The sequence below is a fragment of the Salarias fasciatus genome, chromosome 11 (genome assembly GCF_902148845.1).
Source record: "Salarias fasciatus chromosome 11, fSalaFa1.1, whole genome shotgun sequence".
Taxonomy (NCBI): Eukaryota; Metazoa; Chordata; class Actinopteri; order Blenniiformes; family Blenniidae; genus Salarias; species Salarias fasciatus.
In genome coordinates, this window is record NC_043755.1 from 22,689,726 (window position 1) to 22,702,410 (window position 12,685).

General features: G+C 45.5%; 1 protein-coding gene across 1 annotated transcript in view; it reads right to left on the bottom strand.

The window, feature by feature from the left end:
• Nucleotides 1-12,685, bottom strand: part of LOC115396433 (neurocalcin-delta A) — a 61,062-nt gene extending 48,377 nt beyond the window's left edge. Inside the window, exon 1 of the mRNA XM_030102311.1 lies at nt 12,565-12,685. The gene's annotated coding sequence lies outside the window, so the exon portion shown is untranslated. The remainder of the gene's footprint in view (nt 1-12,564) is intronic.

Consider the following 12,685-nt stretch of genomic DNA (forward strand, 5'->3'; position numbering starts at 1 on the left):
AGGCCAGTTTTTGTTTTGGGGAGATGGATTCGGCGCCATTACATCATGTTCAAGCCATAACGGATCGTTCGCCACTGTGGCAGCACGGCTTTGTTTTAATTCCATTACATTTTTATCAAGCTCCTGCTTTCCTTCCCTCGACCTGCGACGAAGTGGCCAGCTGCCCGGCGAAGACACACCGCGCTCCGTCTGCAGGCGGAACGAGGAAAAACAAACGCGTGGGGAGTCAGCGAGGCAGAGAGTCTGGAGGGCTCAGGTTGGCTACCGGCAAACTGTGACAACAGGGAGACCTCAGCCGATCGGCGCTGCCATGGCAACAGGTTCCAGGCACATAGTAGCTCAGAGAAAGCAGTCAAATCAGGTGTAATGAAAAAAACTGCAGCGCTGTACGAGCTACACTGAGAATGTTGGAGCATTAAAAAGCCCTCTCAATGTGTGGGTGTGTGTGTGTGTGAGTGTATGTGTGTGTGTGTGTGTGTGTGTTACTGTGCATTCATGCAAAACATCAAACGCTTGAAGCCGTGTCAAATGAGCAGGAAGACGGTGTAATTCCAGGGATTACCATTTTATTAGCAGCAGGCTCCTGGATTGGATTTCTGTTATACTGGTGGGGATAAAACCTTCTTACAAATGGCCGGACGCTCTGACACTCTCAGCCCGGCGAGGAAAAATCAAGGACTTTACAGTATTTAAAGTGTTATCGTGAAGCTCTGCCGCTGGGCTCTCCTGTTCGCTCGCTCGTCACTGTCCCCTGAGCGGCTGCACCTCTGCAAACCCTGGTCAAGGTTGCCTGGACTGTGGCGAAGCACAGAAATCCAGCTCGTATGGAAATTAGACGTATGAGCGCCAGTGTTTATGGAAATAAATCACAAATTTTTGCCCACTAAACAAAGCAGGGGCATACATATAGTCGTTAAAACGACCCAGGAGTTCGCGTTACACTCAAGGCCTTAAGTAAAAAGCACAAAATTGCCTTTTGATTTGCTGATATCTTCAGAAATTTGTTTTTCCTGCTGGTTTCTGGAGCCTCTTGCGGGCCACAGACCTTATGTTTGACACCCCTCCCCTAAAGAATCGCAAACATGCTGCGTACCGTTCCAGTATCTCATCAAGTTCAAGATGAAGGAATCAGACGTGTTAAAATCTAAACAATTTTCCAGGTTTGAGAGCGAACTCCTGGCTTTGGACTGAGTGTGGCAGCAGGCAGATGGATGTTCTGCTCAGGAGTGACCTCTCAGCGTGGGTCGCTAATTCGACATATTTCAAACAGCTGGGTCAAATGATTTCACTCCCTGGAAAGCAAAAGCCTGGTGAACTGAATCTGAGCAATAAAAATCTACTGCGCTCTCTAATTATAAAGATTTTTACCTTCTTAAATAGATGTGGCGTGTTCAAACGTCGAGAGGATGCAATTAGAAGTAGACGAATTAGCGGATTTGTCTGGAGAAGGGAGCTGAACCCGGTCGGTGTGAAATCAGAGGGTTGGATGTATGCTGGAACGCTGTGTAAAAACCACATAAGGGAAAGACAGGGAAAGACGTAACAATGTAACGCTGATCTCCGAGGACAGCAGCCCAGGCGGCGTGGGAGTCTGGACGAGACGCGCTCGCTCGCTCGCTCGCTTGCTCATTCGCTCATCTGCTCAATAAACCCGGGCCGCGGCTGCATCGTGTTGTCTTCGTACCACACGCGCCGTGGTGAACTCCCACATGTAACCCCCCTCCCTCCTCGTATCCTCCGTTTTTTTTTTTTTTTTTTTTCTGCACTCCCCTTCCTTGCGGCGGACCGGCTGCCACGGTTTGCGGCCCACTCGCTGCCGTTCCCCTCGTATAACTGTCGCTCCAAGAAGCTTTCATCCTACCTCTCCTCCGCCGCACACTGGGAGGCAAACTGGAAGATTACATAAAGGAGATGTAGGCAGGATCTCTGTGTGTGTGTGTGTGTGTGTGTGTGTGTGTATACACCTGTGTCATAAGGTTTGTATAATTACAACCCGAATTGGGGCCTGAACATTCTCATTATGCCAATTACTCCAATTATGTAATTATTAGAGAGTTTGGGGGCGTCGTGCTGCATTCTGGTGGGACTTCAGTGGTTCTCTCCTCCAGCAGGGATGAAGTGAAATTACACCATACAGCCATCCGGGGACTGGATTTGTAATTTTCTGACAGGCACTGGATCCAATTTGCTTCTCTAACTTATCTAATCCCAATGTTTTTCCATGAGCCCCGATGGGCCGTGCAGAGCCTCCTCCATCCACCCAGTGACGGTAATCCTGCACAGTTGGGGCTGAAGTTTGCTTCAAACATCTGAGATATGACTGTAAACAAAGCGTGGTCTATTGATTTACGTGAGATGTTCTGGGAGTAGAGGGAGACACACCGATACTGCACAAAGGAAACAAGAACTACATCAGCTGGGACATTTAAGGAAAATGTAAAACTGTCTTCTAATGCATGCGAGTGTGTAGTGTACACTTTGTCAAGCATTGAGACAACATCAGTACACTGCCATGTCGCGTTTACTGTGTAGGAAGAATAATAATCACAATGATGAACTCTTTAAAATCAAAATGCTGCTTTGTAAACTACTGAGCGATTTAAGGAAACTACAGTGGCAGGTAGTTCATCAAAGTCTGGTCTCAGTCACTGGCTCGTCTCAGAGGCTTTCTCGTGTGTCTGCCAGCGACAGGCGCTGCAGCCGCCACAGCTCGCTCACACAGCGGGAAAGCCCTGTGCTAATTCAGGGCATGTCCACACACTCCTGGCCAACCAGGGTGTGAAGCCAAAGGCTGTCAGTGAAGCTTAGCGACTCCTCTCAGCTCGCGCGACACAACTCCACGGATACCAATGCCATCGCGTCTGGCCTCGCTGCCCGGGTTGTGAGTTCGCTGTGCTGTGGTGCACAAGGTGTGTGAAGACAAATGCATTTCTGTATGCGACTTAGGCCCTGACACCTCAGTGGGTTCTGTTTGCCTTCAAGTCTTACCTTTAAAACCTTTCACCTGTTTGGTGACAATCAGACAGGAAATGGAAGCCGGCATCATTTCCAGGACACAATGAAACTCACAAAGGGCTGAGAGTCAGAGACGCTTCATGCTACACGCATGATGGAAAGAAAAACAGACACAATGACAGATCACTGTGAAATGCCACAGACGCTTTCCATCAACACAGGACAGACATGCACACACCCTGGCATGCTGCGAGACACCGACTTTCATGGACAGAGAACTGTTCTCTTAAGATTTAAGTCTACATGATAGACTGTGTTCAGACTACGGCAGTAAATTTTTTGTCATTGACTCTAACTCTAAAACACGAGTAAAGATCTGATGTTGGTTAGCCAGTCTTCTTGTGTAGAGTTTGCATGTTCTTACTGCAAACAAAGGCTTCTTCCTGCAACGATACAAAGATTGCTTGTTTCATTTGTGACTGAGCTGCCTGCGAACTGAATTCAGCTCCACTGCTTGGTTTAGGTCGTCCTGGATGAGGATTGTAGTGAATATGTGATTCCGCTGTTGAGCCTAACAGCTACATTTGATACCGAAGACACACGCCATCAAGCACAATAGTTTTGAAGTGTCGCAGTTTCATCACCTACTGGGTGTTTGTGATTCCTCCTGTCAAATAGTTTAGATTCTATGTGGCAGACTGAATTTTGCCGGTTCTGAATGCCCCTCTTTTCCTGTCACGCGGGGTTCCACAGGGTTATATTCTAGAGCCTCTGCCATTGTCCCTTCAGTGAATTCCTTCAGGTTTCATAGTCAGAAAAGGAGATTTCTTTCCATTGCTGTAAAATGTGACACTGAAGAAGAAAGATCGATCAAAAAAGGATCTTTCTGTCTTTGTGACAATAAGGTTCCGTTTACATGATGTCCTCAAGTATAAAGTGCAAACTTTCGTTATGTTTTAGGTGTGTGTTCACATGACAACGATGCTCGGAACCACTGAAAACACAACTTTTTGAAAACAGCTCCCAAGATGGAACTTTTCTAAAGCGCTTTCACTCCACACAAATGCAACTTTTGGAAGAAGCCGCTGCTACTGTGCATGTGCACCACGGCGGTAGTGAACATTTTCACGTGCATGTTCACATGGATTGCAGTCTGCAAAATCAGTTCCCGTTAATTTCAACATTGGGCTTTAAGATGACTTTAACGAATTGTTGAATCCAGCTCTTTTCTGATGAGGCACAGGTGAAGTCTGTGAAATCCTAATTACTGTTGAGCAACATATTAAGCCGGCTGTCTCTCACCAGGTGGTTCAGAAAGCTGCAGCTCGCCTTTTAAGTGGAGCAAGAGAAACGTACCTCCTTCTGAAATCTGTGTGTAGAGCTCACTTTGAGATTATTATATCATCATCTCTAAGTCGTTTAACAGTTTATGTTCTCAGTTGCTTCATCCTGACACTCCTCAGTGCCTCAGGTCAGCCGATCGGAGTCTTTTCTTTTGCCCTTCCAACTCATGAAACGATTTTCCTTTTCTCATTACAGAGACTCTTCCTGTCCATTTTAAAAGTACTCTGAAAACCAATTTACATTCCTTGGCTTTCAAACCTGCAATGAGACTTTGCTCTTGTTTTTATTGCTGAAGTGTCTTTTATCTGTTCGTTTTATGTTTTTATGAATATCTGTGTCCAGCGGTTTGTTTCAGCAGTGTCTCCATGCAGTCAATCACTGATCTTGAATTGAGTGTGAGTGCTTTCCTGTCTCGTTGTGATGGACTCACTCCTGTACAGAATTTCATTGCCTTTGACCGTGTGGCTAATTATGCTGCAGAGCACCATGACCTTAATCTGAACCAAGTGGCAACAGCAGATGTAACACCTCAGTCGCATATTTTGTTGATTATTTTGCTTTAACATTAAATTTGCAGATAACATCAGAAATACCCACCAAGGTACAATAAATGACGGCTCTATAGGGAGCTAACATTAGACCCACTGGGAAACTCTTTGTGGCAGCATTCACACATGAAGCATTCAGATTAAATGAACTATTGCAATTTATTCACAAAAAAATTGACATAAATGAAATATTTGCACATATATACAAAATTACAGACATAGTGCATTGATAAATTCACACATTTGCCTGCAGCTTCCTTGTGCATAAATTCGCTTATACCACACCTGAAGAAAAACAATCTATAGAAGACTCTGGCTTTTCTTAGAAGTTTTTTTTAACAGTTCTAATTTATTCATAACTGTTGGACAGATCAGAAGTCAAAATCACAAAGATCAAGAAAAAATGTCAATAAAAAATCTACATGAGCAAAGCACAATATCATCTATGCAAGTGGTTACTTTCATCATAAAACTGAATGTTATTGCACTTGCTATGGTAATCTCATTGTGCTATTTTATGAGAAAAGTCATTTTTAGGGAATAAACAGCCACAGAAATGGCAATAATTCCAACAGTTTGGAGTTATAAACAGCTAAAGATGTCCAGATTCCTCCAGAAGCCTTTTCTGATCACATGTGAAGGAACATAATTCAGCTTTCGCAGCTCCACCCAGCATCAGGCCCTGAAGCCCGTCGCCGGGCTGCTGAGCATCGGCAGTTGGCCTCTGAATCTCCGACGGTGACGGAGGGACGTCATGCCCGAGCAGACTGATGTACAGTCAGACGGGTTACAGCGGCCAGATGGAGTGCACAGCTGACGAGTGAACGAGGAAGAGGTCCTCCTCACACTCAAACTGTAAACGCCACCAAACCAGAGGAGTGTGAGGGTGACCGGACGGATCCTCTCTCCATTGTTCTGGAGCGGGAACAGGACAGCGGGCCGCTCGTCTCCACGGCCCAAACCATTAAATTAACAGTAATTTGTCAGTGTCGCCGCCAACGGGATCAAACCGTAAACTATAATGTGATAAAGACTGACCATGACTGGCGATGAAACCCACAGGCAGGCGGGCTGTAATTACGCCCTCTGGATGATCTGGAACATGAACTGAAGATTATATTTACATAAGACTGTTGGAGTGATTGAAATGCTACTGGGGAGCTGACATGACTAACAGTGCGTCTGGCGTTCAATAATGCAAATGCATATTATAAAAGTCAAAGGCTGCGCGTTTCAGCTCAATAAACTGTATGGAAAGCAGCGTCTCTCATCACATTTAATGTCTCCTCATTGCTGTGATCCAACACATCAGACGGGCCGCCGCTTGCATCGCCGCCGTGACTCACGGGTCACAGAATAGCGTCTGAACCAATCACAGGGCCAGGTGTCGGCGCTCAGTCATCTCCCTCTGAAACGCCACGGGAGCCTTCATCCTATGTAATCCCACGCTGCGTGTTGTATAACATGAAGCGGGGAGCTTTTCAACCTGCTCTTTCTCTGGAAATGTGAACTCAGAGGGCAAAGTCTAGTCAGGAGCCTCAGCAGCGTTGACATGATGAAGGTTAAACTTTCTGTCTTCCAGTCCAGACCAGAGAAAATTGGTTTGAATGCTTTCATGGAATTGTAGGAATATTTTCTTGACACATATTTTATTCCATTAAGCTTGGACAAACACATCCTCGGCTTTAATTGTCCTCGCAGACTAAAATAAACTGAAATGTTTTCTTGCCCCTGACAATTTCTGAATATTTAGTGAATTTTTACCCTCAAATGGCTCCATTGAGGAGCACTGGAAGCATTTGAGGTATGTGGCTTCTCTCCAGCTCAGCTTTCAGAGGAAACAAATAACTCTGCAGCTTTATTTACTCGACATAACAGTCGAGACTAAACTGAACTGCTTTGGGATGCAGAGTTTGAGACCCCCCACGCTGCATGTCAACACAAAAGCTTCCCTGCAGTAACTACTTACTGCAACCGTGGTTTGGAGGAGCAGCGTTTCAGCAGTCTTCATGGAGACGGAGCCTGAATGTTGCAAGAAAGCAACATTTTCCCTTGTTTCTGTGAAGAAAGTCTTTTAAAAAGTTCCACCTTCGGAGTCACTCAAACCGAGTGTTTTCAGTGGCTCCGAGCACCGCTGTCATGGAAACGAGGCCTAAAAGCAGATCAACATTTTGCAGTTGTTCATGTAGTGATACCATCTGAGACCACTAGAGGCCACTGTGTGCCAACAGAGTGCTGCTACAGTACAACAGACAAACCTCCATGACTGCTGCGTTTGACTGAAAATAAAAGAAAACAAAAATTTTGCCAAATAGCACACAGCAAATCTTAATCTGAAGATTTTAAATCTATATGCACACCAGTGCCACTTATCAAGAGACACGTTTGACAGCTATAGTCTCTATCATACAGAAAACGAGAGCGAATACATTCTCCATCTGAACAGGGTACTCAACTGAACCGAGCAGAGACTTTTGGCCTTTACTCAGCGCAGCTGCTGCGTGATGCACTCAGTGACCAAACGCCGATTCGTCAGCGCAGTAGTCACTACAGTTCACAGTTACTGCAGCATAGACGCCGCTGAGAGAGGATGCGAGCTACAGCAGCCAGAAATCGAAGAGGAACCAGCGAAGGAAGCTTAGTGATTTACTGAATTCACGAGCGGGAACAAACAACAGACTCCCAAATGATCTGCCCATCAATGGGTGGACTGGTGAGGGGGCCGCGGCGCGCCAGGCGGTGGGCAGCACGTCATGTTATCTCCGTCGAGCTGTCACCAGCACGTCTGTGGGAAGCTGACAACCGATGATCCGGTTTGATCTCGGCCAGAAAGCGTCGCTGGTGTCGATCAGAGCGGGGCACAGGCGACTGCTCTGCCAATCGCATTCCTGCGAGGGATTCTGGGAGATCCGCCTGCATGGAGGCGCTTTGGGGATGAAGCGTGGCGCATCATGGAAATGTGGTTTGGAGTTTTGGCCCTTGGGTGCAGCCTTGTGACGGTAATACCCAGGATTCAAGCGGCATGTAGCTGCAGCCTCTGTGACTTTAGGATTTAGGGGAACAATGCATGACAAACATGCTAAGTCACAACAAAAGTATGGCGGCTGGAAAAGGACTCCATCAGAGTCTCAGTGGAGCTGATGGGGGCTGGGGGGGCTGCAGCACAGCACTGTCCTTGGTTTCAGTGAGGAATGCCAACAATTTCAAACCGTCCATCCTGGGAAAGCTGAAGGACAATCACAGACAGTGTTTCCCACACTGTGCTCATGTTTGATAAGAGCAACGAGCCAAAGAAAATGAAAGAGCCAGGCTGTGAGTGACGCTGCACTGTCAGTCCTGGCTGGACTCACCGCCTCATTACTCCAACCACCATGAGCTGCAAAAATAAATACAGGGAACAAGTGAATCAGGCTGAAGAACTCACCAGAGGGCGAGTTAATTCAATTTAATTCATCTGCATGGGCATATCTGCGGCTGTAGATTGGAGTGGTGATGAGTTATGATGGCAGTTGATCCTGTTTTTAAGGTGACAAGAAACCATGAACAGAGGAGCCGTGTCTCCCTAATGAAGTGCCACTACACCCCCTCCACTGCAGGCTTCTTTTACTTTAATCTCCTACTTTCATGATATATTCGGTGAATAATGTGTCAACTTCATTGTAGTGCATGTATTTATTTTGGCGTGCGGCGAGAGAAATTCCTCCTAGTTTGGAACAAAACAGTTTGTGACTCTGCGTTTCCACTGGATGAATTCCCCTCGGGGAGTAATAAAGCATTTTCATCTGCCGCAGTGCTCTCGGGCACAGCAGTGGACCTTCTGCCTGAGCGCAGGTTCCAGCAGGTCCTCTGAGACCACAACACTTTCTACTGACACACGGGACGGAGGGCGGCAAACATAAGGCCCGCAGGCCGAAAACGGACATTTACCTCACGGAAATGGTTCGGTTCGTGTTTTCTGTCATTGTTCTGTCATTCAGGTGAAGATTAAACGCAGGCCGCGCTTTAATTATACAGAAATAAACAACAGGAGTAACTCCACACACTTTATTGTAGAATCTCACACCGGCTTCTCACTGATTTTTATGAACAGCCATAAAGTGTAATCTGACTCAGCGTGTCTCCGACCTTTAAACACAGCCACTGTTTCAGGTCACAACAGAGGAGGCTAAAGCGCTGTCAAATATACGGTCCGTGGGCCAGACTCGGGACACCAGAGGGTATAGTGTTTAAAATTGGCGTGATGTTGAAATTGCTGTTATTCTGAAGACTTGTATTGTAATTACTTTGCAGTCAAACATTTGGATTTGTGGATGTGTGTGTGTGTCACTGCTCAGTCGTTTCACTGGTCTGACGTTCTCCACTTCCACACAGCTGGCTCAAACCCTACACGCATGGATATTTTTTTTTATGAATGACACTTCTGCTCCCCATCTTTCTGGAGAATTCACATGTTTATTTTGTGCAGCTGGTGGCTGTTAACAGCGTCTGTGAATGCTGGTGATATCTCCGTCATAAAGAGTCTGCCGACAGAGAGAAAGACATGCGACGTGACGGTTGGAGCTTTTTTTTTTCACTTTCACATTCAGAGCGCAGGAGTCATTCACCGAGTGACCCGCATCTTCTACGTTTAATCTCTAAACATGGAATAGCGGCACGGCGTCCGACTCCTCCTCCTGCTGAGGACTGGAGACACTGACATTAGCAGCAGCTCCGCCATGCACAAAACATGAATGAAAACACCTTCTCTACTCTAAAACTGACAACAAGTGAGATCCCGTCCTGAGAGCAACGAGCGATCCGCTGCAGACGCACGGGAGGCCTTCAAAAAGCGCAGGTCACACTCGATTCAGACTGGTGGTAATTACGCACATAAAAGTAGAGAGAAAAACGGCTTGATGTCTAAAAAGCGTTCGGTGCTGAGTCATCCAGAGACCCACAAATGCAGGGATGCCTCAGTGTGGCTCATTTACAGAGCGGAAGAACATCTAAACACCTGGTTTTGGGCATAAATTATTCACACGCTCCACACAGTTAAAATACACAGAGAAGCAATGCTGGCCGGACTGAAGCCGCTTTTTGGCCCACGGGCCTCGTCTTTGACACCCCTTCTGTACACGATCTAAAATAGCACTGACCTCATGGAAACTGCTGCAAAACTTTCTTTGTAACACACACATCAAGTCCTGATCTGACCTCTGGGAGCAACTTGGAGAGTTTATGTCTCACTGCAGGCCTCAGAGGAAGTCTGGACATCACATCCAGAACCTGCCAGAGAACGACATGACTCAACACCCAACATGGGAAACACTGAAATAAGAACTTCCTCCCACTGCTTTCATTCATTTTCTACTAAATTAATCACAAAAGCCCCTCTCTGTTGAAGCGTCTTCAGTCCTCCTTCCACAGCCCCCCCCCCCCCCCCCCCCCCCCCCCCCCCCCCCCAGATGTTGCCTCCTGGGTCACTGCTGCGCCCGGCGCCGTGACAAGAAGAGGTGAGAAATCCACTTAACACATCCGGAGTTAGAGAGGACGCTGCCGCTGCTGTCCGTCCATCGATCCGCACAATCCAACACCTCCTCCCTGCTGCTCGCAAGATGTTTTACACTTCTTTAACTACACACACAACACACAACTCATGATTTACACACAGCCGTGTAATTTCCCAGAGTCCTGCTGGGAAAATGATTCCACAGCCTATTATTGATAAAGAAAGCATAATGCCTCTGTTATAGGTTAATCATGTGATCAATTAGTGAATTAACCTTTTTCCAATAAGCTGGAAGAAATTAAGAATGTACATCTGCAGGACAAAGCAATATGTGCTATTATTTTATATATATTACAGTGGCTTCCAGAGGCTTATATTGTTTTTTCATAAAGTTGAAAGTGATCATCTGATGTTACACTGAATTATTAAAGAAACAACCCCTGAGGCTTATTGTAAAAATGGCCGGGTAATTATACCATCGAATATGTCCCTGAATGCACCACGCCGGGGTCAGAAAGTCTTAATTTGAGACGCTAGAACAGATATGACTGGCTTCAATGGTGGAGAGGCACAATGTGGAGAGTTTAAAATCTAGAGAATTGAAAATAATAATAAAAACACTGTTTAAAAATACTTTGACCGAGGGTACGTGGTTGAATTTACATCTTCAATGGGAAAGTTTCATCATGAAAGCAGACCTGGAAAAACAATAGATTTACATGGACGATTATCTTGATGAGGACATTTCCATAGATAGATGAGGGACGGACACGCCCTCAGAATGCAGAAAGCCTGGTCGGGATCACAACTGGAAACAGCTGCACTGAGAAAAACCTCCGACCGAGAAACAAGAAGGACACTTTTGTACAGTGTTCTGTATTTTCAACAAATATGTTTGACTTCTTTACTGGATGTATTGTAGTGAAAATGAAGACGCCTGCACTTCCTGATATCTGCAGTTTCATTTTGCTTCAGCCTTCATACTAATGCTGTCTTGCTGCAGCATCACTGCCAGACACTGTTTTAATAAATGAGAAAAACAGTCATTTTACTGAAGCAGCTGCTCAAAGGAAAACAAGCTAAAAGCCACTACTCTGGAAACACAATATGAAACTGACTGGTCTTTTTAAATAATCATTTTCTTTTAATATAGAACAATAAGTTAAAATGAAGAATAAAAAGGTCGATTTTCTTTTAACTGCACAAGAGCCATTTCATAAATAAGATTCAGGAACCAAGAGGTACGATTAAATAAGTTCTACTACCCTAATGACCCAGAAAAACACTTGGACTCCAACAGAAACTGAACCAGTGGGAATGTCTGAATCATTTTAAAGATAAGGTTAGGTAGGTCTCATTTCTGCTTTCAAGAGGCCATAATCAATAATCCAGGAAAATATTATCAGAATTATACCTCACTTTGATCAATAAAATAGGAAGACAAATGCTTTATTCTGATTGGTTGTGCATGATTGTAAATTTGGATCTGAAAACTAAATAAATAAATAAATGAATAAATAAATACCATTTTACAATTAAAGCTCCCGATGTCTTATAATTACCTGAAAATTGCTTCATTATGTCGATACTAACGCTGTTTGCACATCACATTAACTTAAGCTGTATTTAGTTCATTATGACTGCACTTCATTAACTTTCAGTGTGAGTATTTGCTGCTATCTTTCTTTGTTTCCTTTATTGCTTTGCCTTGAGTCTGGATGGAGAGCTCCATGACTCTGCTGTGGTGAGTCCAGGAGAAACCTCTTGGAGTGAACAATGCAGACAGTCTGACCAGAACCAGTGTGTAAAATGAAGACAGAAATGATCCTGATCCAGACCGCTTCTACTAATCAGATGTCACTCATTTGCCTGAGACTGAATGATCCAGAGGAAAGTGAAGCTCTACACCCAGAGGAACCTGAAGCTCCACACATGCTGAGGACTGCTCTGAGCTCAGTTAGCATAGCCTGCTAACTGCTACATATATGTGTAAAGACCTTATCAGAGCTGTCCTGCAGGAGAAACCAGCAAAGGAAGAGTAGATCCGGTCTGTCAGATCTCTGTAACACACTGCTGGCATCCCTCCACACACACACACACACACACACACACACACAATCACACTCACACACACACTTCACCCACCCCAACATCAGTGAAACCGGCAGCAGCGGTGTGTTCACTGGGTGAAAACAAGACGAAACTAACGGCTAACAGAGTCCAGCTTACCTCTCACGGGGGTGTCAGCCTCTTCAGGGAGGGGGTGCTGTCTCCACGGGGGGATCCTTCATCTGCCGGGACCACTGTGCAGAGCAGACCGACACTCGGGAACACATGGACCCCCAACAAG